This window comes from Papaver somniferum, unplaced genomic scaffold (genome assembly GCF_003573695.1).
Source record: "Papaver somniferum cultivar HN1 unplaced genomic scaffold, ASM357369v1 unplaced-scaffold_21, whole genome shotgun sequence".
NCBI lineage: Eukaryota > Viridiplantae > Streptophyta > Magnoliopsida > Ranunculales > Papaveraceae > Papaver > Papaver somniferum.
In genome coordinates this window covers 7282250-7289053 of record NW_020631041.1, presented here as the reverse complement: position 1 = coordinate 7289053, position 6804 = coordinate 7282250, and positions in this window count along the sequence as shown.

Sequence of the window (6804 nt, the reverse complement as noted above, 5' to 3'; positions counted from 1 at the left end):
ACTTCGCTTGTATACTTTTCATTATTAACCATATTTTTTGATCTGCTAATCTTCATTGATTTCATATTACCAAGATGAAGAAGGATCTAAGGACTCATGGGAAACAGAGCACGTTGGAAGCGCTACGTTCGATCACTGATGAAGTAAGAAATACCTTCTCTCATATTTTAACAATATTGTTGCCTTTGTTTAATGTAAACTGTAAACTATCGAAATGTGTTGCAGTGTTTTATACCTTTTGGAACTTCCATAATAAGTTCCTCTCTTCCAACAACATCTGTTCTGGCTTCCTTAGCTTCATCAGTAGCTGACCCTTAAGCAAAAATAGTTGTCCGAACAGTCTGAAAGACAACAATTGTTTTTATTTAAAAACATAGGAATAACATCAGTTCTTATAATCCTATCTTAGGACAATATTTGCATACCAATGAGAGATAATTTCAAGTTCAGTGAGGAAAAGTTACATCACCAAGAACCATCTGTAAACTGAATCAGATAACACTAAACTGTAAATAATACTGGTATATCTCCTAATAAAAACCATGATCAAATCAAGACTAACAAGGAAACATGTAGAAACGGGGACATGTAATCAATGACATAAACGAACCTTAAGCCTGAACAGAAAAGCACATAAGAAATCTTTGAAAAGTCTGCAAGGCCTAAAAATATAGAATAAGTCGCACAAATTACAAAAGAAGAATTTAAAATCAAATAATAGCAGGATCAATTAGGAATAACAACAAGCATCTCACAAATCAGAAGAGAGACCAATGAAACAACCCATGTAGTACTGCATGTATCGCCTGATAACCTATTTCCATTGGGTTGGTTTACAAAACTGGAAAATTGAGCAAAAAACAGATGTCGTTAGACAAGATCATTACTTCTCTAAATTTAATTAAGAAACCAAAACCATAAAAAACGAAAACCTTCACATAGAGTAACCTTTATGAAAATGTCACATAAACATGCAGCCACTCCAATTGTAGAATAATGTAAGAAGGGGTTCCAGGCTTCCAGCACAGAAACCTAAGCAGAATGAGCCATTTTATTTAACGCCCACACCCAGTACTCCAAATCCAAGCTAGTATAAGGCGTGCGTCCAGTGCGCGGCACAAACAAAATTCATCTTGGACGACTATGTTCACTATCATCAATGGCCTTATAGCACAAGTGAAGGTTATTTTACCTACATAGAGTTTGATTTTACAGCCTTATAAGCACAAGAATCTAATGTCTACTAGATTAGTTGCCCTTGTGATCTTTGGGTTCACTGTCAGGAACATAGAAAACCAATTCATCTTTAAAATAGGTATCCCCAACAGAAAATAAGATGTTGACGAAGAAACTAACTTACCTTTCAAATAAAGAGACAAGGCATTGATCTCCCACACTCTAGCAATGCTTATTTTAGGGTACCTACTTTCAAATTCATACATTGATACACAATCAAAATTGTAAAAAATAATGTGCCATGTTTCAAATAACAAAACTCTAATATCCAAATAATTTAATAATTCAAAACTTAGAAAATTGTCCAAGAATTAAAAACTTCCGACTCTTACCAGAAAAACAACCTAAGCTTAATGGAACATCAGTTTCACCATCAGATAACGAAACGCGTTGATTACTGCTTACTCCTCTAATTTAAACCATAAAACTTCTTGAACTATTTGATTCCGATCTACAGAGACAGAAAAAAAGATTCCGATTGATTTACACATAGGAATATGAAATCAGATTGAACAGTCCAGAAAAATTACGGTTTTTATTTGGGATTGAATGACATAGAGACGAAGAAGTACAGAGGATTGATTACCTAAAACGTGAAAAGGTGGGCGGAGTAGTAACAGATTGTGGGAGACTGGGAGTTTAGAAGTTAGGTTAAGAACCAAAGCAGTTCTAACTTTAATCATGTTTAGAAGTTAAGGATTGATTTACACGATGCAAGCTAGACACGAGTCAAATATACCTGTATCCAAAGGTAAGTGAAATGGTCCCGGAAACACATTTAGCCGGTAAAAACGAAGCTTTAGTCTCGTTTATAGATATGACCGTGACGAGGTCAACCGTGACCAAAAACCATAATTGTACTAGTGTTTCTTATCTTCATCTATGTGCGAAGGTTGAACCCGGAGAGGTTGGTGGTTCTGGCGAAGCTGTAGGTGTTAAAGGTAAGGGTGTAGTTCGCGGCAAGAAGAATGCTTCTAAATCCTCTTCCAAGAATCCTTCAAAAAAGAGGAAATTACCTTCTTCCTCTTCTTCAAGTTCTCACTCTAGCGATGATGATGATATCCTTCTCACTGAAGATCCTTCAGTCATCTCTTACATGGAGAAGTTATCCAGCATCTTTTTTGATTCGATGTCAGCAATTGGAAATGAGCCATAATTCGCGTGTGTGAAACTGTTGTGAAGATATGTTATGCCCCCACCTTGTAGGATGAATCCCTTTGCGTAGTTTCCTCGGCATTGAGTCCAAGCTTCCAGAATTCACTTGGCTCTTTGGTAATCTCTATGCTTTCGCCTTTTCTCAGATGATGTTTTGATGTCTTTGATGAGGATGATGTCTAATACTCACCCCATATTTTCGCAGATGGCCCGCATGTCTTATGTTGTTTCATCAGACTATCAAAAGAGACTTCGTAATCTTGAGGCTGAAAATATTAAACTCAAAATCCAAGTTTTCACTCATGAGAATGATGCATCTGATCTTCGCAAGAAAAACAGTCAATTAGAGACTGACGTCTCTTCTTGTAAGAACCACATATCCGATCTTCATAAGAGAAACAATCAGTTAGTTGGTGCCTAATTTTTTATTTCTTCTGCCAATCTGCTTGTTCGTATCTTTTGCTCCTCTTGTAATTGTCTATCCTTGCAGAGATTTACAGCCTTACTGATGAGACATCATCTTTATTTTGTTCCCTTCATCATCCTATCGATGATGATACTCTCCTTGAGCATCTTACTGCTTCCCTAAATAAATTTGCAGATGACAAAAAATAAAACCCTTTCCTTGGAGGAGCTCAAGGCGAAGTACCAACTTCTTAAGACTGATCACAAGAGTATTTTATCTACGAGTAATGGTTTTAAACGTCGCTTCTTGGAATCCAAAGAAAGGATTAAAGTCTTAGAAGCAAGAATTAATACCCTTATTAATGATAAGGATCAGGTTGCTCTCAAAGGTGCTAAAGATTTGAAGGAATTTCAAGGAACCATCCTTCAAGTTCAAATAGAGCGAGATCGTGTTATAAGAGAAAAAGACGCACTTATTGAACGAGGGAATTTGATCCGCTCCCCACTTCTTATAAAGAGTGATATTGAGTTTGAATGGGCGTCTAGGGTCTTACATAATGCCAGGAATGATTTAGCTGTAAATGTTAGCCTTGAGTCTAATCACACTGCCTTGATTAAGGATATTATTTCTAATAGAGAAGGTTGTTTATTTTATTTTTTTGTTTCTCATTTCTCGAAAAATATTCTTAAGTGATGTTAACCTTATGATCGTCTTTCGTATAGGCTGAGAAGGAATTTCGTGAGCAAATTAAGAATCTTGAGGCGAAGCTTGCCGCGTATGAAGGTTTTGAGGAGAAGTTTGCCGCTCGTGACTCCAAATATCGCAGGCTTAAGAAGCAGTTGGTTGTCATTGTTTCCAATAATAGCAAGGATGCTATTGGCGTATGTGATGCGGCTATTAAGAAAGTCTGTGCTGATAATGGCATTCCTCTTTCTCAGTATAATCTTGCTGAGGTTCCTCCCAACGAAGAAAGTTCTGATATCTCTGATAGAGAAGGATAAAACGAGGAGTATGAGGAGATTGATGAAGAAGATAATGGTTCTGAAACTTATGAGGTTAATGAAGATAACATAGGCGAGAAGTAGCTCTTTGTTCTTGTAGATCCTTTGTATCTTGTTATATTTGTCAATCCTTTGTCAGTTCTTTGTACATCGGATATTTTCTAACTTTTGAAACTTCTCCATCAATGCAAACTCTTTAAGTATTTAAGATCTCTTAATGTAAATTCTCCTTGTGATATACCTGCATCTATACAAAGTCATTATTTCTAACAGTTGGAGTTAATTTGATGGTAATAACATGTATAATAATATTTACGTATAACGACAAATAACATGTGCGTAAGTCTATCATATGGGGGCGAATAACACCCTTTTATATGCTTGCATTTTCATACTTGCCTATGTTAGTTGCCACCAGATGAGTGAACTAAGCAAGTATCGAGTTATGAAAGCTTATTTGTTATCTTATATGTGTGTATTTAACTTGTGCGGTGATCTAGTATGTGTCTATTTGTCTCAATTACTTTGTCTTACCTCATCTTACGAGTGTACCTTATTTTGTTTCCTCAGCTATATTCTGTTTTAATATGTCACATCTATCCATCTGTTGATTTGGGAAATACCCTTTAATTCCTTACGCGATTATATTCGCAAGCTAGTTTCTCTCTCATTAGTATATCCAGCAAAACAATGACTATTAACTTATGTTTTATTTTTCTCACGAGGTCTTATTTTTTCTTCCTAATTAAAGGTCTTATTTTGCCTAGTATGTGATTTTGTTTCTGTGCGACGAGATCGCGGGAAGCCTTTACATGTTCGTGTAACGTCCCGTTGATCTCACTTTATCATCTTTTAGTATTATTGCCTCTTCAGGATTTATTGACGCGCAAATAAGACAAGCCTTAATACTCTCATGAGTAAAAAGCCTCATCATATTTTCGTATTTTGACACAATTCATCTCCCAAATGTAGGGTGTCTTCCTTAAATTCCCCCTGATTGGCCCTTCAAGGATGCTTACCCCTACCGGGTTAGGGTAGGGTCCTCTCATCCAGTGATGCAACAACCAATTTTTTTCACGACCTCTTATACCTCTGCCAATATGTCTTATGGTTACAAGATCTCACCCTAAGTGGGGTTTCTTCGGACCGAGTGCATCATAGACAAGACTTGTCAAGAGCGGCCAGGCATGCTCCAGACGCCCCAGGCACTCTTGACTCAACCGTGTACCTGGTTATGACACAAAAATTAATTAATATATTTCCCACTAATTAACTGGTAATATAGCGGAAGTAATAGATCGTTCCCACATAGAGTTGTGTAATTGATATGTTATTTAGATAGCAAAACAAAGTAAAAAAGGGGATTAGTTTATGAAATAAATAAAAGATAAAAAGAGAATAAGATAAAAGGGATGATCAAGGTGTCCTTCACCGTTACCAAACATTGACTCAGTAGTATACTTATCTATCTTCGTTAGAACCATTCATCACCAACCGTAGGAAAGCATCCGGTGCAGTGTTATCCCCAAATTTCCTCTTGTAGCGGATACCAAAGCGCTCGCATATCAAATTCATCCAACTGAACCACCAAGTAGTAGCGCACTCAAGGTGTAACCCAACGGAAGCTGGAAGTTATGTGAACTTAGGTTGATCCTAGCAGTTAAACTCTTAGCGCAAGGTCCACTTACCAGTGTTGTCTTCACACACGATTCCTCCACAGAATCCCTCTGCAAGGTCTCGCATTCTCTACTTGTGTAGGGATTATTCAACAATTACACGCATATTCTAACCCTTTACTAGCAATAGAACAATCAATAGACTAATCTAGTATGCATCCCAAATCAATCTAAGAATCATTCATAAACTCTAAATACAGAAAATACAATCGATGATGATTAAAACTTATAACAAACTTATATAATAATAAAGCTTCACGCTAAACATTGAATTCATCCTCAATCAAAAAAAATTTAGTTACTCATGATAACACCGTTACCTGGTTTCCTCCAAAGGGGTAAACCCTAGGTTTTTAATTAAGAACGAAAGTATAATATGAGATGTGATGATGTGTTAATTGTTGTGGAAGTCCCCTTATATAGTTTTCATGAGACCTAGGTATTATAATCCATCCGTGACCGTGTTACCTTGATTTGGAAGTCAAAATACGTCATACGGGACCCCATAGGTTTGTCTCAGTCGTCATCGAAATTTGTGCTCAAAAATACACCTTTTACGCCTGAAATACGACTACTTTCGGTATTGCTAAAGCAGTTTTACGTCCCGATTGTTTTGGCCGTAACTTCTTCGTCAGAACTCGGAATGACCTCATTCTTTCGAAATTCTTTTTAGAATTGCATTTTCTTAAAGATGGGGATAGTAAATCCTTAATTTGGATGATTTGAACTTGGTATTCTTCTCCTTCTTATGATCTTGAGCATTCTTTTTTCCTTTTCGTCGCACTTCTTGCTTTTGTTTCGGCTCTAAACACTTGGATTCTTGAAGAACTCCACTTTATAGCTCTTTTATAGATATCTTAAATCTTCTTAGGATGATTCACCAGATATGACACGTAAACTAGAAAATAATCATAATAACAAGTAATATGCAAGAATTATAGCTAAAACAATAAGGAATTGGCATTCTAAACAAATTAAGCAATTATCAATACCTCGGCGCCTTGATCGAGTTTCTGCACTCCTTAGGAGAGACCTTATCACCTTAATTTTCCAATTTAGGCGCCTCTCCTGGATGGGCTTTTATTTTACCCCAAATCTCCATGACTCAAGCTCCAGGGTCGGTGTGGCTGTCGCTTGAGCCATGCTAACTAGGTTCTCCTAATTATGACTTGCGATAGGTCTTATTATTGCCTTTTGATGTATGAGAACTAGGTTGCACGCCATAATTGGTTACCTAGCCTCCCTAATTAGAGTCTTTACTTCTGATGCATTCTATTAAGGTCTTATTATAAGGTCTTATTTTTGCCTATTTTTGGTGTAGTATCATCAT